This window comes from Anopheles stephensi, chromosome 2 (genome assembly GCF_013141755.1).
Source record: "Anopheles stephensi strain Indian chromosome 2, UCI_ANSTEP_V1.0, whole genome shotgun sequence".
In the NCBI taxonomy this organism is placed as follows: Eukaryota; Metazoa; Arthropoda; class Insecta; order Diptera; family Culicidae; genus Anopheles; species Anopheles stephensi.
The window spans coordinates 56,995,353-57,017,833 of NC_050202.1; the positions used below are offsets into that span (position 1 = coordinate 56,995,353).

The 22,481-nt window shown below is 50.5% G+C and overlaps 1 protein-coding gene across 1 annotated transcript in view; it reads left to right on the top strand.

The window, feature by feature from the left end:
- Nucleotides 1-22,481, top strand: part of LOC118502986 — a 33,167-nt gene that overhangs the window by 6,825 nt on the left and 3,861 nt on the right. The window lies entirely within an intron of this gene.

Genomic DNA, 22,481 nt, shown 5'->3' on the forward strand with positions numbered 1-22,481 from the left:
CTGACGGTGTGCCGCCAGCAATTAAAATGTCATTCCAACTGCGCATTTGGGCTTCTCTCTCTCTCTAAGTCGCTGCGAACCGTCCCAGTATCGATATCAGATTCTGCCACCGTATCCTTTTTAGCGTAATTGAACCCATGCGCCAGGACACGCGCGCACAATCTGTCACCTACTGTAGTCCTGCGTGAAAGTGATCCTACGTCAAGGATTTTTACGACGGACAGGTTGATATCAAGCCGACGGTAGGAGGAAATAACAAGAATTTTAATTTCCCGGCCTGACCACATGCTGCTAGAGCTTCCGGACGAGGCTTCACCGGTAGGTAATGCGATCATTATATTCGTGTGTGTGTGTGTGTGTGTGTGTGTGTGTGTTTGAGGCCCCGGTCAGAACAGTTGGTGGTAATTATCCGAAAGCAAACCCTCAGTTCCATTTTGCCCCGCCTGTTCGCACAGTTTAATCGTTATCGATCGATCTATCGATTGATCGAGAATTTCAGAAACAATTCAAGCACTTCGAGTGTGTGTGTGTGCCAAACCGTCGACTTCCGTTCATCAGTTCGAAAAATCAGTGTTTCCGATTGTAGGGTTCTCTCCCCCAACACGTATGCATATGCTCACCGCCAATGTATGGCCTCTCCCGCACGGGCGTTGGCCTAAGGGGCCATTTTCGAGCCACTTTCCGGCGAATAGTTGCGAAAAACAAGGAAAACAATCGGAAATGGACAATTACCACAAATCGGTCTATCGATTTCCATTTGCACCCGGGATTCCACCCGGCTGCACCGTCCTCTAAGACCCCCGGAAGGATAAAATGGGTATAGTAGAATGATGCGCTTTTCCACACACAGAGGGCACACACACGGGATTGTAAAAGCCTTTTTAATTTCATACGCAAATTACACTCCACTCGCGAGCGATTTGCTCACCCCTGCGCAAAGAATTGGTCCATGTAAAACTAAGCCCAAGCTAACCCCTGAGGGTGATGGATGAGTCCGGTTAATCAATCCCATAGCCGATGGTCCGGTTAGCTACCCTGCCGAAGAATGCAGTCGCCGGATGAAAACATCACTTGTCGCCCCGGAAGATGGAGCAGTGGTCCGGGGAATGGCATCGTTGCAAATTGGTTTTGCTACGGCTGCCGGTGCCTCGGGGGCAAAAACCGCTTCTGTCCGGTTGGGTGTAGGGCGGCAGCTGAAAAGCCTCGCCGAAAGGAACATTTTCCAGAATTATTATTTATGATCTCACAAATGAAACCGAGGTACGCTGGGTAAGCGTTGACAAATCGATTCGAAATCATTTACCATGTTTCGATGCTTTGCCAGAGTGCCGTTGCTAATCAATCGCCCATGCAATTTGTGTGATGCAGCGACGTGATGGTTTTCCTTCGCACGAGACGAGAATCCTCATTTGTTCACCCATTTTTCTAGCCACACTAAGCGTCATAAATATATCATTCCACCGTTGCTCCCCACCTTGGCAGGCACGGCTTGTGTTTTTCATTTAGAAAATGAATTCCAAACGGATGCTTCACAGGCAACCGGGCACGGACCTCGGTCGCGTTTATGCATGGCTATTGTGCTTTTACGTTTCGCTATGCTAGTTGCTTTCTATTACTTTCGAGAAGGGTTGCACTTTGCGAAAGAAATGGCAAACGACTGGACGATAAAAAGGCATGCGGCGATGCATTTGGTTCGCACGTGCACATCTACTTTAGCCACATGTGTGCATGCACCCAGGCCGGGCATTTAGCAAAAACAAGTGAGAGCAAAAACGGAGAGGACCCCGATGCGGACGACACAAAAACGCCAGCAATCTGCACCGGCGAAGGAATTAAAGTGTGAGAAGCTTAATTATAAGCTGCGGAACAACAGCGTCACAACGGGCACACACACACACACACTCCGAGGCCGTGGCTGCAATAATGGACGGCGATTAGGCAGAGTTCGTGCAATTTAAAAGTTGTCGTTTAAAAAGCAAAACATGTCGTTTTACAGATGACTGACGTATGCAGTTTCCCAATTATTATTGTTCCCAACCAAATAGCGACCAATTTGTACAGCCAGGCACCGGAAATGCGATGAGCGTGGTGGTGATTGGCGTACTTTTTCCGTTCCATTTCCTTGTTGGAGCGTGAAAGAAACATCTTCAGCGAGCGAAGATTGAGAGCAAGTTTTTTTCGGAGACCATCGACTGTGGTGGAAATTCGGTAACACCTTTCACTAATTATTGATTGACCTTTCGTACCTGTTCTCGTTCATTTGGACGACTCGCCCAGCCTGTCCGGGACTTCCAACTGTCCCTTAAGTTATGTGCTCCACTTTCCTGGTGAACGACGCACACACACACACGCGCGGAACAGGTTGCAGGACCGTGCGGCGCTGAGGTGCGCTGAGTGGTCCACAACAAACCCCCAAGGGTACGAAATTATGTGAATTCAACAACCACCAAAAAAAAACCTCGAGCGAGAATGAGCGAGAAACATCGAAATTTGATTTCCTGTAATCAATTCCGAACCTTATCTGGTTCGGCGTATCTTCGCTCCGGTGGGCTCGATCCTCCCGGAGGGCAAGCTCTCTTAACCTCTCTCTCTCGCTCTGTAATGTCCCGGGTCCTAAGAAAAAAAAACAACCGAACAGGAAGACGGAACGCGAACGGACCACGTGAGAAGCGGCGAAGAATATTAACGACCGCCGGTGTGCGTCTTCACTGATGTTGGTCTGCCTCCATCTGTCGTGTGGTCATTGGCCCGAGCACGGGGGAGGGGGAGGGCTTCCTTGCCCGCCGGGCGTCCCACAACACGGCAGGCAATTAATAACATTCCAATTTTGCCAAACCGCTCGGTGCCAGGACACCGAGCATGGCAAGAACCCCGGCACAAACTTTTCTCGCGCCGTGCGGAATGTTTGCCCCGTTGCCTTGGCAACAAGCAATGGAAGGATCTTACCTTTGCAGTGACAGCTGCAGTTGGTCCACGACCCGGTGAACGGGTTTTTAAGCGATACAAATCGACCAGAAAATATGCGTACTTCGGTTCGGTGGTCCTCGCCAGTACACCCGTGTGTGTGTGTGTGTGTGTAGGACGAAAACGCCCTAGCACAGGTGCCATTACTCCAGAGGTGTGTATGTACCTGTGAAGGAGGCATGGTAGAATTGCAAGAGCGGTGAACGGTGAGCAATGCGTCGTGTGCCGTTCCAATTTTTTCGCGAACTTCAGAACACCGCTCGTGACCATCATGCCCAACATTATGCCACCACAACCTGTACCGAGCGCAGGGGTGAAAAGGATGGTGGAAAAGGGGAGATATAAAAGGAGACAAACCAAGCGACATTAAATGGGTGGTTTTTTTTTTGCTGCTGCAGCTACACAAACTCGATCGATTCAGGTTCACGCGATGGTCCTCTCTGATGGGACCACGCGATGGCTTCCTCTGGAAGCGTGGTAGCGCTTAATTCGTGCCCAGAATCTGTACCCGAGACAAACACCGGTCCGCATCATAGCAAATATTATTCCACCGGGTGGAATGCTCCGGCTTCGAAAGCCTTGAAGAGTTGCCATTCGGGCCACCTGAGCCAGGCGAATTTGGAATCCTGGTGATGAGTTCTACGAAATCGAACATCTCCGCTATGACACGCTGGATGCTGGAACGCTGAAGTCGAAACAAACCCCTCGCCGAAGATCGAGCAGAAGCCCGGCAGAAGAGGGCCGGCGATCTGGCGATATGTTGCTTGCTGGCTGGATACGACCGGTTGTGGCTGCTGGAACCTAATTATCATAATAATATTCACTCGATCTTTTCTTCTTGCTCGCTCGCTTCGGGTCGGGTCGAGGGAGGGTTAATGGAAGAAGTGGTGCAGAGACTTCGTATGCTCATGTCGAATTTTATACCTCGTTCTCTTTCACTACCAAACTGATGCTCCAGCTTGTCGTCCGGATGCTGCAAAACCGGGACCAAACCTCGGGAGGGATGGGGAGGTGATAGCTATTCATTTTGCCCACCGTTTGTTCAGCTTCCTTTCGCTCTTTTGTAGCATGTAGTTTGCGGTCGTCGTTTCCTTCCACGTCCAGAATGGCTGACACACAGACGGCCTGGCCTGTGTTTGCGTGTGTGCTGGGCACGCAATGTTCACCCCGAGAGCCTGCAAAGCTTCCGTTTCACAGCTTCATCCTCGGGATCGGTGCTCGGCCATCAGATGCTGGTCGATTTAGCGATATGCGCCGTCTTCCGCTCGATGCACCAGCCGAGCTTGTTAGTCCCTGCCCAGCTGGAAAACGGCCCATCTGTGGGGCGCCTTGATAAAGTGATGGCTCATGCTCAAGCCGATCGGCGCTTTTTATGCGTTTCTAAATGCACTTCGCGTGCATGCCAATCATGCACCGTGCTACTACTACAAAAGCAATCATTTGCTGTCGCCGCAACCACAGCTGCAGCCGGGCCGGATTGTTGCCTCGTCATCACGAGTGCAAATGAGTGCCAATCGGCTGTCGCCTTACGTTTACGTTTTGCTCCCGATAATGCCCGGGACATATCCATGGCAGAGCAATAACAACAGCACAACATCTTGACGAATAAGAAGACTGGGGCAATCAAAAACGGGGAAGCTATAATTTTGATGCTCGATCGCGTCAATTCCGTGCGCTTGATTTATGCTTCGCCTTGCTATCGCATCCAGTGTCCAGCCCAGGGCGATCGGACGTTTATCGTTCACCTGCTGTGGACGAAGTTGCGCCAGTGCATATCGCCACGATCGGTGGATCGCTGCTGATCGTGGTGAAAGCAACGAACGTGGTGAAACCCCATCATCAAATCGCAACTGTCACACGCCCCGCGGGGGAATTGAAGGTGCGTCGTCTATTCTCTAGCGGGTTTCAGTTGGCCATAAAGTGGGCAACTAGAGTGAAAGAGCCTAGGGAGCAATAGAGCCTCGGGAAGGAATAAGCAAACTCGACACCAAACAAAGCCAAACATGGAGGGCCGCCATCACTTCCCGGTCTCATCAATCTCCGCCCGACCGACGGGTGGTAATCGGATCGAACATCTTACAGCACACAAAAAAAACCCTCCTCCGGGACACCGGGACAGAACGCCGGCCAGCGGAGATGCAATCGGACATGTTTACCTACTTCGCATTATTGCTTTTATGATCGCTTGATTGAGCTCATAAAAATCGAATATTTGACCCTGAATATTCCCAGATTCTCTGCAAAGGGGAAAAAGAAAAGAGTGCAGGAAACGCACCAAAAGCAAACAGAGCAAAACCCCATAAACGACAACCAAACCAAACTCACACGCGCACATTGTGTGTGCCTGTGTGCCTCTAGGAGCGTTGCTGTTTTATGGCGATCTTTTGATGCTGCTCAGAAGTAAGTCACTGCGGCAAGAGGCTGGACGGGAGGTATGAAATTATGACTTCCTTCCTGGCACCATCAGTTCTTGGCCGTGGTTCTTTGAGCTTGAGACTTGATCGTCTTCGTACCCCGAGTTCGGCTTCTGGATTGATGTGGTTTTGCCTCTGATCGAGCGCTGATCGAAGAAGCCAGCGTGCGCAAATAACGCGACGTCCAAGGGCAGCCCTTTTCGGGAACGTCAAACGTCAAAGGGATGCGATTGTGTTAGTGCGGTGGCTACCGCATCAAATACAACAACACACCAACCACAGCTATTGAGGGAAGCTATAACTCAGCTGTGCTGGACCAGCCGGAAAACGTCGACAGACCACGGTACCACTGCGATCCGATCGTGCGTAACGAACCAATCCACCGCCGTTGGGCAACCGGCTTCTGGTCCGAGAGATTTAGTTTTTTCTTTATTACATTCATGGCAATACTTTGCCAAAAACAAAGTGGCCAACCCGCCGAGAGTTCGTTGCATCCGGTGTCTAAACACTAATCACTTTTGCTGGGCTGGCTTGCTGACTAACTGACCTCCAATGCTACTCCAGACCTCAAGCACAACACCTTCCAGCGTTGCAAACGAGCGCTAATTTATGACTAAAATCCGCTTGTCCAGCGAGCAATCGATGGGCTCGCTCGTCCGGGACCCAACGGACCCCAGCAAATCTAGGCCATAGGAGTAGCTAATGCGGGCTGATGCTCCCGAACGTTTTGTTCGTTCGTTCCCTCCGGAGCAATGGCTGCTGGGCTCATCAATTGGGGAGCGATCGCGCTCGGAGCCCAGCCCAGCTGACCAATTGACGCATCGCAAGTAATGACGATGCCTGTGGGAATCTCCAGCACCGGCGGGACAGAATCCGATCATGGATGATCCAGAGTGAAACCATGAGCGATGCTCTCCCCGGTTTGCACTAATTTACATGGTTCTGGATGGGCAGCCACTGTTTCTCAGCTTCGTACTTGATCGCACCCATCAAGCAGCTTCGACTGGGCAGCATCTTCGGTGCTGGCGAGTCCCGCTAATGAAAGAAGACCCCGTTGCAAAAGCGGCCCAGTGTACAGAATGGCCTAATGATAGTTGCGCAAACCGCCACGGGACAGGAAGACAGGCTTACTGGGTAGTTTTTTTTCCGTCATCAGCGGATGTTTCGCTTTTTCCCAGGGAATCAACCAAACGGCTTTTGGTCGCATCTTGTTCACATCCCGATGCAAACAAGCACACCGGAGCGACACCAATGAAGCGATGAAGACATTCGCTGGAATCCTGTTCAGAACGAGAGTTCGACCACCAGTGTCTGTTGATCATTGAAGTGGGTTCCTGTTTTGCTAACATTGTGCAGATCGTGGTACTTTGCATACGATTACTGTCGATCAACGACTATGAAAGCACGCGTGCTCGGGTAACCGCTGCGCGATTCCGGGCCGTTTTGGCTTTACTTTGTCGAACATCGCAGTTAGATCATCGAAGTCACCGTCCAACGGAGGCGTCCCGTTGTGATGTCTTGTTCCCCTCCCGCTTAACAGATGCTCACAGCGGGTAGCATTAAACACACACCTCTTTTGTTCCACCTAGACCCGTGATGTGGTTGCAGTTTTTTCGCCAACATCGCACCATGCTCCGAGACCCACCTGGTCCACACAACGCTCCGCACAAGCCTAATGATGGGTGAGCAATGAAGCCGTTTTGCTACGGGTTTTTTTTCGCCAACCTGGAACCGGGAGTGGCTCCTCCGGGTTTGCGGCAGTTCACACGCAGCCGCGGTCGAAATTTATGACATTTCTAAAGCTTAACAAACGTCAAAACATACACCCCGAAAGCGAGCATTCACCTTCATCGCGGACAAACCCAAGCCGGAATCGGGGTAAGTAGTTCCCATTAACGCAAGGTGAAGAAACTACAAAAATAAACCAACCACGCACCAAAAAAAGACAAAGGTAAACACAATAAAGGTGGAATTTTTCCCATTACGGTTGTTTAAGATAAAGCTGCCGCCCACGTAACCGGTTCGGTTGGTGGGGTGGGTGGTTGGCTGGTTCCACATTCCGATTACGATGCCGCGCGAAGCCCGGTTGTCTGGTGCGCCGGTCTGAAGCACGGAAAGATGTCAATTTTTTGGGTTTGATGGCCGGTGGGTCGGGTCCCGGATCAACCTTCGACAAATAGTGAAGATAAAACCTTGCAGTGATGTTATCTCCTGGGAAGGACACACACTGGCTCTGGCTCTACATACACATCAACCCTCCGTGTGTGCGTGTGCTTGTACTTGTCCGTAGGGAGTTTCACCAACCAGCAATAAGCTCATATTACAACCAGAGCAAATCAGAGACTCAATGAACCCCTTTTTTTAATATTTGCACACACTCTCCGCTATTCTGAGCCCGATTCGGTACTGGCTCTAAATGAGTCGTTGCATGCATAAAGCACAACGGAAGACTAACATATTTAAAACACACACAAAAAAGGCACGAGATCCCTTCCAACCAACCCGATGATGGCTTCCGATCCGAATATGAAACCCAATACCCATTGCCCCAGTCTTCTTGGGACGTTATACTTGGCGAAAACAAAAAAACGGACCCTCCGGTCCGATATTGTCCTCCGTCCCACTTTTGCCCGGGAGCATATTTTTGATGGCAAACATTCTTGTGGTCGATTTTCCCAGTGCCAGTTGTGAAACAGTAGAACCAAGAATGAGCTCAGGGAATTTGGTGGTGGCCTTCTCTTTTGGTTGCAAGGGCTCCTTGTGCTCCTTGTTGGCGATAAATCAAAGCCCTCCCCGGTTGAGTTCATTCGATACCAGCTTCCGGTTGCGAGGAGTTTTTGTTTTTTGCTGCTGTTGTCTCTGAGTTCCAAACTCCCTGGGCTGTTTTTTTTTTTTTTGCTTGTGCTATATTCGTTGCCTTTCGAATTCCATCCTTCGGCAGTGGATGACATCCAAATGAGGGCGCGTTTCATTAAAATAGGAAGCTAGCAGTGCCCTACAATACTTCAATCCTTTTACATCTCCTCACACAAGTCACAGGCGACCGAGCAAAACCTCGGCAATTGGGGGGCGTTTTAAATTAAAATCCTTCCCGTCCACGCTTTAAGGGTCGATGAAGTAATGATTGAAAGATTGATTACAAATTCGTTACCATCACCATTAGCTGAAGTTCGGTTTTTTTTTGCTTTCGGTTTGGTATGGTTTGTCCGCATTCACATCCCCGGCCCGAACCTTACCGGAATGTGGTTGTCTACACTCGTCACATCGCCTACGCGCGCGCGCGCTCCTTTCGTCAGCAAAACTTGCCGTAAAAGTCTATTGAAGCAGCTCCTACGCGCTACTTTCGAGTGGTCCTTGAACGGCCACGCGGGCAGACAGAGGAACAAAATAGGAGCATCGGAAGAATTTTGTCAAGAGAGCCCCAAATAAAACAGCATCATCGGTTCCTTGGGGGAGGTTCCAATTCGGTGGCGTCAGCGTCTGCTGCTGCTGGATGAGCACGTCTGGATGCCTTGGTGTACCATACTGTGCTTTCGTAGCCAGCCCAATAGCTACCCATGTTCGTTGCCGGAACCGAGCGTTTCCCAGCCCATAGCGGACACTTCATGCCACGGTTCTCAAGTTCTCGGATGGCGCGAGCTTGAGAGGCACTTGCAAATGTCAAAACTCGTCTACGGGTGGTGTTAAATATGGCGACCGTCGGTGGTATGTCCTCAAGCACAAATAGACCGCCCGGCCTGGTGGAGTCTACGCGAGCGCATCATTTTTATTTTTAACCATCCCGAACGCATCTTGTGGTGCTGGTTTTGCCAAACCTGTGCCAAGAATGGCGAATAAATAAACCCCCCAGGCGACGAGATGCTGTGGCAATATCATCGTTACTTCACTTTCGAGAATCACCCGGTACCGCTTAGCGAAGACGATACCGGAGAAGGCTGCGGGTAATTCAATACGGAACAGCATCGACCGGTAACCGGTAACTCTACACCGACCGTTGAGGCTGTCTGTCCCCTGCAGAATTCGGGGGGTTATTTTGCAAGCTCCGTTTTCTTGCGACCGAAACTGTCCACCTCGGCGTTGGGCGTTGTACCCATTTTTGAATGCAAAAAGCTCATCCTCACCAAACGGTCGAGTGAGTGCAGAGGGACAAGAAAATCAGAACAACCACGCAGGTTGGTTGATCCTCTCGCAAAAGCTAGTTTTATGTTTCCGTCCGCATCCGGCCCTGGACGCTGGAAGCTGAGACGTAGACGTTCGTGCACGTTGTTGCGAAAGTATCTACCACGATCATTTAATGCGTTAAACCTCCCAGGGCACGATCGGCACCTGACATTGTTCGGTGGTTAATCAGGGTTGCTGCTGTTGCTGCTGCTGGTCGGCAGAAAGAAGGGACCCATAAAACTGAGCGTACCCACTGTCGGACCTGCCGTCCGCAAGAGACTTGTTTCGCGCTAGTCGTTAATCTTGTGCACTCGCTGTGCTTCCGGAGCATAAAACGCGAACCCGCGAGACCGAGAACGCGAGCCGCGGAAAATGATGGAACCGGTAGGATAAAGCAAGAATGGCCCTGTAAATCGACTACTTAGATCGCAGATCCTCGTCCAGGTCACCGGTGCTTCGGTAACCTGCTCGTAAAATGTTATTATCGAGTTCGGGAACCTGTTCCAAAAGGGGGGGGGGGGGGGGGGGGGGAACGCCACGCGCCCAGTTGCTGCTACTCCTGGTGAACCACAACAGAGCGTTTGCAATGGGAATGAGATGATAAATAAATCTTCAAACTGCATCTTACTCGCCGATGGAAGCAGTTTTTGAATGGTGAAGGAAAAAGCCTAGCTCTCTTTCACTCGAGCAGAGGAAAGCCCAAGGAAAACCCGTGATAATAGAAGAAAACAAGGAAAGAGATACACAGAGCGATGCGTCGTGCTCCACAACCAGGCCCCAACATGGGTCGGGGGGATGGCTGTCTGATATCTCTGATTCACATGCTGTAAAACTGCTCCAATCGGGCGGCGAGAGATACGAGCACGGAGCGGACACACAGCTTCGGCCAGCATTCCAGCCAGGTCGTTAAGAAAGCAAAAGAAGTGCGCCGCGCATACATGCATGCAATTACACTATTTGTAGGCAGATGTGAATATGCTTAGAATGTTCCGGCATCGGCAAAGCTTCAGCCTTAAATAGCCGGCTTCCCTTTTGCTTGCCCGCTTGTTTCTGGCATTGCATTGACACTGGCATTTGCTTAACAACTCTTTTCCTTTCCGCGCCCAGTTGCGCCGCGAAGAAAGTGGAGCTGAAGTACACGGAGAAACACATACACAAAAAATTGGAGCGCCCAGTGGCAGTGGGTCCCAACAGCGGCAGTTTGCGAGTAAAAAACGATAAATAAACATGTATCTACCCACACCGACCAGACCTTCCCCCGGGTGGGTCCACGAGACCTCGAGGGCGTTGGGAAAAGTGAAGGGATGAGGCCACCAGGAATGTGAGGGTGCAATCTCCCCCCCGCAAAAAAAGACATTCCACCAACGCGACTCCAACGGAACAGATTTGAATGTTCGGAGAGCTTTTGCTAAGATCGCATCGTAGCAGCAGCGGCTCGCGACTTACGGCGTGAGATCGTCATCCTCTGTGGGGTCGATATGGCGGTCGAAATGTAACATATTAACAGCAACAGCATTCAGGCATAGTTTCGAGCCAACCTCAAGCGAACAAGCAGGGAGACCCACACAGTGCTTTCGCACATCCGCCGGTACTATTCGCCAGAAGAAGCCATAGCGGAGTCTACGGTGCTTGGGTTAGACTCTCGTGATGTGTGTGCAACACAGCAAGCAAAAAAAGAAAGCATTTTGTGTTTTTTGGACTCCATTCTGGACCGGAGTTATGCTTCGGTGCGCAAAACAAACACAACCCGGTCGAGAAGCTCGGCCTAATCTTATCCGGCGCTGAATCCACCGCTGCTGAGGACGTCGGTCAGCTTGGAGACCCCCGGGGCCACGGAAACGCCACAGGAAGCGCACGTTGTTTCATCCACCACTCGACACTCTTGTGGACTCACCTGGTGATTGTTTTCCGATCGGGCGGTTTTCGGGATGGCTGGACGCAGTGGAATGCGATGCCAAAACGTCGAACGGCCGCCTAGCTCACCTGGGCTCACCGCATCGTAGAGACCCCAAAAAAGAGGCGAGGTCTCCTTACAGATGTGACTTGCTGGATCGTGGTGAATAAGAAGGGAACAAGGCTCGAAGGCTCGTCCGTCGTAACGGAACGGAATCCAAGAACGGGAGTTGCCGGTGCTGGTTCGGTGCTCCGGAGCACGGGGATTAGTCACGCCGTGTTGTGGCTGGCGGAGGCAGTGCGCCATCGCACGGAAATACATGCGCTTACCATTTAATTCTATTAATGTCTATCGAAGCATATAATTAAAAAATATTCCGATTTCGACCAGTTCGCCTGTTTCGTTCGCTCCCGGGGCCGGGGTTGGTTCGGCTCGATCGGCCATTTTCAACGCATCGATCGATCGATCGTTCGTAGCAACAGTAGAAGCGAGGAACTAGGGTGAGAATTGGGATGGTTGTGCCTAAAGTAAGCCGGAGAACATCAGATCGCTCGAAAGATCGATCGCTAAGCTCTAAACGGTGTTATTTTTTCCTCTGGCTGTGTGTGTGTGTGTGTTGTAAAGTTCGGAGTTTCTACTTTTGTTTCCGTTCCAATGGCAGCTTCGTAGCTCAGAGCACGGATTAAGTCGTGCGTCATGTGAGTCGCCTGAGTTATTGAACCGCCAGGAATATAGTTTTGCTTTAATTTCCCCGAATGTCTTCATCCGCTTCCAAACCAAGCGTGTGCGCTTGTGTGTGAGCGGATATCTTTTCTACTCGAGAGGAACTTTGAAGCGTTGGCTTGAAGCGAAACGTACGATAGTGAAGATCGATTTGTTGACCTTGTCGCGAGGTTCCTTTTTTTCTCTCCTCTGTCCGCCCCGTGTCCAACTGCGTGGTGCAATTTCCAAACCCCCGAGATCCAATTTAGGTTGGGTGTGTGTGTGTGCGAAATGTTGTCGAAATCCATGAAACGAAGATGGCGAAACATGAATTAAAGGATCCGATGATGTTGCCGATGATGCCCCGGCTAACTAGCCACCGCCAGATGAGCTTTCAGCGCAAGCGCCACAAATCATCTTCCAGCCCTCCATAAGTGGCCTTCTCGGGCGATCCTCACCGGCGGCGCACGAGTGTTCTGCGTGCTGTTCGCTAACAACAGAGCACCGGCACGGCCCGGATGATGATTGGTGGTGGCGGTGATGATGATGAGGATGTAGAGCCGTTCGAAACGTCGAAAATTATGTGGTTTAGGCCGAATAGAATACCGAAATCCCTGCATTTCAACCGCCACACACACCATCTCCCTTCCCCCAGCTTGTACGGGTAATTATTTCGTAAGAAATCTAGCACAGAAAGCAACCGAAACCGAACCGCGGAAAGGAAATGGTGAGGAAGAGGGTGGAGGAGAAAGAACAACAGCAACAGCAGCTGTAAAAGGTTTCAATCCGGCCAATCCCGCGATTCCCGATGGGAATCCTGGTGGTGGAATGTGGATATGGATTTCCTTTCGAAACGGTGGTCGGCGGCTTCCGCCAGACCACGCAAGCGAACACGAAACGTTGGATGGTTTAATTGTTCGGCCGGTTCGGGCCGCTCCATTAGGCGTACCACCGGCCACTAATGAAGCACTCGAGAGAGCTCGCGCGCACATTGACCGTCTTCGTGGCCGGATATTGATTTTTCGAACAGCGAGCATCGAGATGCAGCTGCTACACTCGATGGACCAATCCGAAGACCCAAACCGAACATGGAACGTTGGTCCACTTTCTTCAGCGCATTCCACCGAACCGATGTACGATTTTTGCAATGTTCGATGCCCAAAAATGGGCAACCGGTCGGTGCACTCCTTTATCAACTCCAGCGAGCAACCTGGCAGGGTGCCAATCCCGCGGTGGATTGGATTGTCGCGATCGCCAAGTGTCGATTCGCACAATTGTGGCCTACAAGCTTGCCGGGCGCGCACCTTATTCGGTTCGCCCGCTTGCTCTTGCTGCTTGGCAAAAATAGTCTAACATAACTCTCCTCCTAACCCGGTTCCCGATTAGATCTGGTGTGTGCGCGCGGCTTGTACAGGTCCACCTAAGGAGACCTCCGGATGACTGCTTTCCCGCCGTACCAAGCACGAAGCGAAAGGAACGGAAACCGAAGACCGAAGAGATTTGCGTCGTGCCGGACGGCTTTCGGCGGGTTTTCTGTGAGCAGCGCGCCCAGTACGCGACCTCGACGGGCTCGACACTTTTTTTTTTTCGTTGTTGTTCGACTGGCGTGATTGATGATTCTAATCTGCTCACTTAAATCTAACATCAAATTAAAATTAATCGTATCACAATAAACATTTATTCGTCCGACCGAAGAGCTGCGCTCGAAACGGGGGCTTTCGAGCGTTTTCCCCTGTATTGTTATGCTTTTGGAGTGGTTTTTTTTCTTCTACTTGCTTTCCACATTTTTGTTGTTGTTGCTTCGTTCCCTTGTGCTTGGGAACGGACATGTCGAACGGCATGCGGGGCATGCCGGGAGAATTTTAACACGGCTTACCTTCGCGTGCAGCCTCCTCCCCAGACGACATGACAATTGGATTGGACGCGGGAAGGAAGTCTTATGGGAGGCACGCAATGACAACGCGCAACCAGCGTTGCGATCGATTCGCCAACGCGCCAACTGTGGATTGAGTGTTTTGAAGATCACCATTAAAAAAATTGCCAAACATGATCCCCTAAGATTTCGGGGATTGCGGATTGCGTGCTTAAGCCTTGTGCCTGTTCATCGTGATCCGCAAACCAGATCAATTGTTTAAACTCGTTCGTTTGCGCCCACTTTCGGATCGTGGATGCAAAACAAGAAGGCAGGATTTCCGCGACTGAGTTCCCATCTGCACACCCCTTAAATAAAAGCACATCAACACTCACACACCTCGGGAGAAAGTCGATGAGGTGAAGAAGTGATTTCAGAGGAGAAACATAAAACCGCTCCCAATCCCAATGGCGAGCCCCTGCATACATACACACATCTTCGAGCATTAGATTCGCTCGGAAATTGGATGATCTAGCCCGAAATGTGATGCGCCCTGCCGACGGAAAGCGAGTAATTTCCCGAGCGACGACCTGAATAAAAGCATACGTGTGAGTGGTTGTGTGTGTGTCGATCAGGGAAAGATCAGCGTGCCCCACCCGATGCGCTGTTTGTGTACACGTTGGTGTAGTTTTTTGTTGTGTGGAATTATTTCTTGAACACCACATTTCGGCTTCTTCCCCGATTCGGGCCAGCCACACATCCAATTAACAGCATATACTAACCATACTTCCAAGCTGAATGGTTTGATTTTGATCTCCTTGCGCTGGACGATCGGTCGGTGTATTATGCAGCAACGGACTCACAACGGACCTTCCTCCTCCTGGACGGGATAGTTGATCATTGGTGCCTAAATTGAAAGCATCTCTACGAGAGAGAGAAAGGCCGAGCGAGAGAGAGAGGAAGAAAATCGTCAAGTTTTATTGCACTACTCGCGGGGGGAAATCGGCATCGTAAATCGCAGAACACAGGCAAGACAAGATTTCGTTTAATTCTTAAGACCTAACCTCACCCTGAACGACACTGGAAATGAATACAGCGCATGATCGTATGAGGGGGGGTGTACAACACTTACCACTTGATTGCTTGATTAAAGGTAATTTTAATGGAGCTTGGAGCCTAAAGTTTTCGTCGTTCAGCAGCTAGATCAGCGCTGGATGGTTCCCGTAATAAAAAGACAGCCCCACGGGTGAGTTGCAAAAACAACCTGCTCGATTCATTCATTCGCTGCGAACGAACAAGATTCGGCGAGCGGGAAGGAAAACAATCGCCCACCGTTTGCTCACCACGATTTACCAACCAAATCAAGGTGAAAAATGGCACTTGCTTGCGTGAACAATTTTTTTGTTTCATTATTTTATTCATTTTCTGCCAAATCTGCTCGATTAACTCAACTCCCTTTGGTTGTTGCTCGCTTACCGGTCGGTTAGAGCTGTAACAGGGCTTTGTAGGTGCATTTTATATTAAATTTGGTAACAACGACCAACGACAACAACGAACAAAACAAAAAAAACCTCAATCGGCCGCTTCATCCAAACGAGCGCCATTTTTTTACTCGGCAACCGAACCGAAGCTTAATAAATAGGCCAAAATGGAGGGGGGGTTTTGGATATGCTTTCTAAAGCATAATTCGATGCACACCGACCGAAAAAAAAAACCCAAAACAAAAAAATTGGCAAACAAAACCTCCCGACATTGGGCTGCAATTCCTCGGGAAAAATCCGATGACCCATCGATAAATTTGGTGCTGCTTTTTTTCTTCCCCTTTCTTATCCAAAATAAAGGGGGTTCAGTGAACGAGACAACAAAAGGATAAACAAAAGCAAAGGTTTTTTTCTCTGCGGTGGGGTAGAAAAAAGCCCTTTCAACAGCAGAAAGAAGCTTGAACTGCGTAAAGCAGGAAGCAACGAACTATAACCTCTCGGAACCCACCTCATAAAGCTCGGCTCATTAACGTTGGTATGCAGTTCTGTTTCCGGTCGGCTGATGAAACAGAAACGGGGCCCTGATGGGGGTATCTGATCGAACCCCGATTGCGGAAATAACTTCGGGTTTAAATTATTATCTGTCCTGGGTGGGCCTCGGGCTCGCTCCTTGAGGATGTCTCTGATAATTGGGCAGAATGCTAGCCCGAAGTGACACACCAAACGCTATCCGGTACGTTTTGTTCGCGAAATGAGTCTTCTCCCATTTCCCAATCCCTTTCGGCACCTTTTGTACCACATCCATAACCCCGGTAATTATAGTGGAGTCCGTTCTAAGCCCCCAGGAATCCTGCCTAACCGAATTCACTTTCGGTTCGGCCACAGACTGCCACCAACAGAGACACATTCGTTCCGTTCCGTCATTAGGCAACAGGTTTTTACGGAGGCCGACCTGCCATCTTGGACCTGCGAGGGTTCGATCGATCTAATTACTGGGTTTGCGCGTCGCACCAAACTGGCGGCACTGGCCCGTTGTTGTTGTTTTATTACACGGTTACATGGTTACATTTGATGGTTACATTTGATCGTTCCGTGGTGCGCTTAAGCCCACGATGTCTGTCCCTTGCGCTGCGTTAATTGCGGCACCCAGGTACAAACGTCGGTTAAACGGCCGCTCATGGAGCGGACGAACGAAATTGAGATATTATGCTAGCAGTAGACGAAGAAAACATTACTCGGTCTCGGGAACCGTTCTAAGTGGCCTTGCTAGGGGATGGAGTCGTTAGAATGCCCTTTTCCGACCATGAAAACAGAAAAGGAAAACTTCCGGCATGATATCGAATGATGCTATTAAGGTACCTCTCTACCAGATATCTCAAAGAGGTCTCCGGCACGGGGAAATTTCTTTCCCCTGCCCCGGAAGGCCGGCCAGCTAATGTGTTGTGAAAATGGTCGTTCGTTTACCTGCGAATGTCCCTTGTGAATGACTGGGCAGGATGCAGATCTGTACCGGAACGGATCTTCGTAAGAGCATCGGAGGATAGAAAACAGGTAATGGACTTTGAACGTGCGCTTTCCCTTCCCAAACGGCAGGTCAAAGATTCACTTGCTCCTTACTTGATCTACGCGTCCTCGCGATCGTTCTGTGCTTACCGGTCGATTACCACCGGTCGAAAGGTTCCTCTTTCAAGGCTTTTTGTCTCTCGGTCATGAATGAACGCGTTGGGATTGGAATTTGATTGAGTACCAGCGCAAACAGGCGAAGAATGATGGTACACGCGAGAACAACAAGAAACCCCGATCTTGAATGGAGCTCTCGGAGCTCTCCGGGTGTGTATGTAGTGATGCACCGAAACCTCTTACGGATGCACGGGGAAATAAACAAAACCTAGCACCCTCGATCGAGGATGAGTTTTCTGTTTTTTCCTCTCCACTCTTCCGAACGGCTACGATGAAGATGTTGCGATCGTTTGATCGTCTCGTAAGATGTCTAGGCCCTAGGTAGCAACCAGAGCAGAACATCGACCGCTCTGCTACCTACAATGGTGCTAGCTACCGCACATTCCAAACTTTTTGATCCGATTGAACGGTCCAGCTCCGAGACGCTAGTTCCACTGGAAAACTGGAGCGACTAGGAGCCTGGCGTTTCAGATGTTCCCATTTCGACTTGAAAAAAAGAAACAACGAAACACTCGTTTACTGCTGTCACACAATACCACACAACCCCATAACCCCGGGATGCATAATTCCGTTTCCCATTAGCGGATTTCCAGCTGCACGAAGTGGCTACCCGAAGAGATCTCGGCTGATATTTATGTAAGCTATCTGTTTAAAACCCCAGATTGCACTAATGGCTCATCAGGGTCAAATTTATACCAGAAAGAACACGGAAATTTATGATTTATTGTCAACCGTAACTTCAACCGTTGCTTTTGGGTGTGTGCGAGAGGGGAAAAAACAACCGCAGTTCCCATGGGCGGCAGCCCGGGCGGGACCTGGACTCCAATTTCCATCGCCCGGCGAGATTTAAAGTGCAGCATTATTTGTACATCGGTTGCTCATTGCGGTGCGAACATTATCCGCGAGCGGCCCCTTTCGCACGAAACACACACACACAGCGGTGGCACTGCACTTGATGGATGCGATTCTGCGAGCTGCGAGCACTACTGGCGGTGCAATCATCTTCCGGCCCTAGCTTCTGTGGGTGCCAGATGGGCTCATCCGTGGGGTGGATGATGTCGGCAGATGTCGGCCACAGGCACCCCTTCACCCTTCGGTGTGGAGTGATGTGCCCGACCGTGAACAAACGAAGATGGCCAATGTTGATGATGTTCTGCTGCTGCTGCCGGTGATGTATTTATTTGCTACTTTGTCCTCCAATGGGGAAGATGTTTCGCTCGTTTTTTTTTGCTTCGTCTTCTGAATAGGATGTTGTTTGCTTTCCTACTGTCGCGTTCCGGTTGCTTGTGGGTCTCCCTCTCTCTCTGTGTTAGCTGCCACATTCCATACCATTCGCCACCGCAGAGCCAGCACTTGAAAGGAGTTTCCCGAGCTTTTCGTACCGAGCGAATTGTCTTCCCCTTCGTACATATATCTATGCCGCGGGTAATCTGTTTTCGCTTTGTGCCACCGAATAAAAATAACACGAAAAGCGTCTGCGCTGAGAGAAGTGATCGTAAAACCAGTCCAGACTCACCCGCCCCCCCCCACCCCCCTGAGATTTATCTCGCTTTTGTCTAACTGGGGGGCCCGGCGTTAAACTGCGAAAGTGTATTAACGAGAAAAAACTGCAGTTTAACACCCAGCCGTCGGTCGATCCACTTTTTCACCCGGGGGTGCAACCGGAGATTTGGATGTGGCGTGTGGCGGTGATGCGTTGGGAAAAAATGCGTTGTTGATAGCAACAAAAAAAAAAAGATGCAAACATGTGGAATGTGGTTCAAACTAAATAAAAAAGGGGGTCAGTTCGGGAAAATCCCACCTCCTTGCTCCCCCCCACTGGAAGCTTTCCCTGCTTTATAGCGTTGGAGACTGGGAAAAAAACGAAACCTCAAATAATAATAAACATCATCTGAATGATTGGTTAATTTTCTCATTTGTCTCGTCCCGGCTTCTTCCTCTGCCGTCTTGATGATCGATTTGTTTTAGAGCTAACGATTTCAAGCGACAGTTGTCGGTCGGGATCACGATTCTGTTCACCAGCCTTGCCTCCAGAATCGGACAGTCCAGACAAGGAACCGAAACCGTCGATCATTTTCCACTTGATCGCCGATCTGCGGGCCCCATAGTGGCTTTGCGAGGCGCACGCCCGCGATCGAGTAGACCACCAACCAAGTGAAACAATTTTTGGGCACCGGACAGCACCCCGGGCGTCTGGATCGAGAGGAGTTTCGGAGCTTATGGCGGCACAACCCTTCCAACACAAAGCCCCACTACCCGTTCCGATCGTTTGTTGTGTGAGGGCTTTTTAAATGTTCATTGTTTCTGCTTCCTGTACAATAGTGGAGTGGAGAGTCAGTCGAGCGCTACGAATTGTGTTTGTGTATTGATTGATTTTGGCTAGCGTCTCCACTGGCCCGCAGGTGGTAACGGAGTCCGCTACTATTTATTCGGGAAGAGGGCAGATGGCAAGTACTTCCTCGTGAGTGAATGATCATCAAGACAACAATGTTGGTCACTGAATTGCCGTGACTTGATGTTGTGGATTACCTGTCGAAGGTTTGCAGCTTCCTGAGCCTCAAGAAGACAATTAAGCGTAATGGCATAAATTAATAATGACTTCCTTTTGGGGGAGAGGGCAGTGTCACACTGGTCGGTGTTAGATTCGACGATGTTCCCAATTTTTCACTAAAATCTCGAACGGGTTGGAACTTTTAATTGGAGGGAATTTTCCCTAACCTAGTCGTCCTAATCACCATTGCGGAATTCGATGTGCCAATTACTTCGGAACACACTGGGGTCAGAGAAACGGGCCGGGCTCGCCATTAGGCGATGTTTTTCCGGGCTTTCCGGGTTTGTTTTGCGCACCGTTATAGCAACTTCCTGTGATCGGTGCCAGAAGCACAATCCAATGATCGTACCTGACTTCGGGAAGACGAAGAGAGAGAGAGACCTCGAGATCAACACCACAAAAATCACGCTTTACACCAAAAGAAAGGGCACCAAGCTGCAGTCTCCAAAAAATGTTTCATCCATATTTTGTTGCTGGCGGTTGTGGTCAACTTTGCCACCTGCTTCGGGTCTGCCTCGTCGAGCCTCACCACTTCGAGACGAAGCTGGTTCCAATCTGCTTTCGCCCATTTCTCACCACGATTAGCTCGGATCGTATTGCCGAGCGTCCGGATATTGCCGGAAATTAATTCAGTTCTCAGCTAGCTAATGATGGGAAGGCGACACGATCCGCGAATTCTGCGGATCCCCCATAAAACATGTCAATGAGTAACGGGCAAGCCCTTCCGGGCGTGTGAAAGCCTGCCCCAAACAATCACTTCACGCCGTTTTTTTGGGAGGACTTTGGACGCCGGTCACCGCCGGAAGAGTTGGCGTTGCGTGGAGCTGTGTAATAGTTCAAGCATTCGATCACGTGGGCTTGGTACATACAGGGGACAGGGCACGTGACGGCTACAAGAACCATTCCCCCCTGGGTGGTGACACTTTATGGCGCACCTTCGGCCAAGAATGCTTCACCGCTGCAGCCCGGTTGCATTCGACAACCCGCTAATTTATCGTCCGGATCGCTCGCCTTTTCTTCCGAGGTCGTTCACGCAGAGACCACCAGCCGCGTCTTTATTCGACAGCGTGTGTCCATGTTTGGATGCGGCTTTATCATACGCCGATCGATCCCATTGCGCGGAGAAAGAGCATGTACGGTTAAAAACATTTTCCGTGCAATGGCGTGCGCGTCCCTTTCGGCGGCTTATCGCGCGACACTGATCGTATGCAGAGTGCACACAACAACCACATTTTCTCCCCGTTCGCTGCTGCCCATGTTTGCTTGGACGCGATCAAAGCCCGAGCCCACAAGAGCCCGAAAGCGCAGCCCGACCGTTCCCAGGCCCATTTCTCGGAAGACAAACAAGGTTTCTCGGTTGATCCGTGCGCGGCGCATAATCTTGGCGGGCCGCGGTGCCAGCAAGGCTCGACGAGCGCCTACGCAAGAAATTCCAACCCCCAAAGCGACGCGGGGCCACGATCTGGATTCGGGCTCGATTCCAACGCGAACAAAAAAGCAGACAGAGAAGAAACTGAAAAGTGTCTTTCGAGCTATCAGCCGTTTGGGAAGGTAAAGGGCCGCCCCGGCCAGAATGCATCGCCCGGAATGGGCTTGTTTATTAAAACGTCGTTACATTGCCGGCCCCGACTCGACGTTCCCTTCGTCCAAAGTCGGGACCGATCATGCCCACTGCTGCATGTGAGCGAACAAAGGCGACGGACGACGGTACACACTCGGAAAGCGAGTCGCGCCTACGCAAAACCCATCACCACGTGACAAGGCGAAGGTGTGTACAGCGCAACACCGTCGACCCCCGCACGATGCGCCAGCCAGCCGGATGGCATCTTCCGTGTCCGGAGAGTGGTGAATTATTGTTTCGCCATATACGCGGGCGATCCGGTACAGACTAATAATTGGCGAGGCGAAGCGGCATTAGTCATCGGGATCGAAGCCTAGGATGATCTGTCTGCCAACGGGATATTCTTCCCCACGCTCGAGCACATCCAGGCGCGGGGGAATTGAATTGAATTGATTTAAACTAAATCCGCTTGGTGAAGTGCCGATGAGGCGCGGTCACCTTCTGCAGCCTGACATTCCTTCACAAACCGTCCTAGGCCTAAGGAAAACCAATCAATAACTCACCGAAAACCAAAACGCGCTCCGGCTAGAGCACTGTGACGAATCCATAATAACGCAAACTCTCCGCAAAAAAAGGCGACAAGCCAGCGATCCGGCGACTTCGATCACAAAACCAATTCTCACGCTCGTGTAACCGGCAATGGGCAAGCGCGACCATCGTGCTCGACGACCGAGCGCGCCCGCGTACCATTTCGTTATGTAAAGAGGAAGAAAAATTAAGTAGTTCATCTTGAACCGTTCATCTTTCCTCTCCGCGCTAATGACAGCATTTAGAGACGGAACGGCAAGAAAAACACGGTAATAATACCTCCTTGCTGCGCGCCGTTACGATCATCGCGTTCACCGGGTGGAATCTAATTAATCGAAACACTGGCACAAAAACGATGGTACACGGCGGCAACTCCACGGCTCGGACGTTCAACAAACCAAGCTAAACACGATTTTCGATCTGGACCCGGTCCGGTCGCACGGTGGGATGGTGTGAAGCAAACAAGTGGACATTCACTTCGGTAGTTGACTTCGGTTAGTTTTAATTCCAACTTTGAAGAGTTTGTACTGGAGAAGGTCTAGAAAGCTCGTAAAATGAAACTGTTGGACTATGTACTTAAATTTGAATCTCTCCGACATATGTCCACCACTCGTCCCAACGTGCATCGGGAAA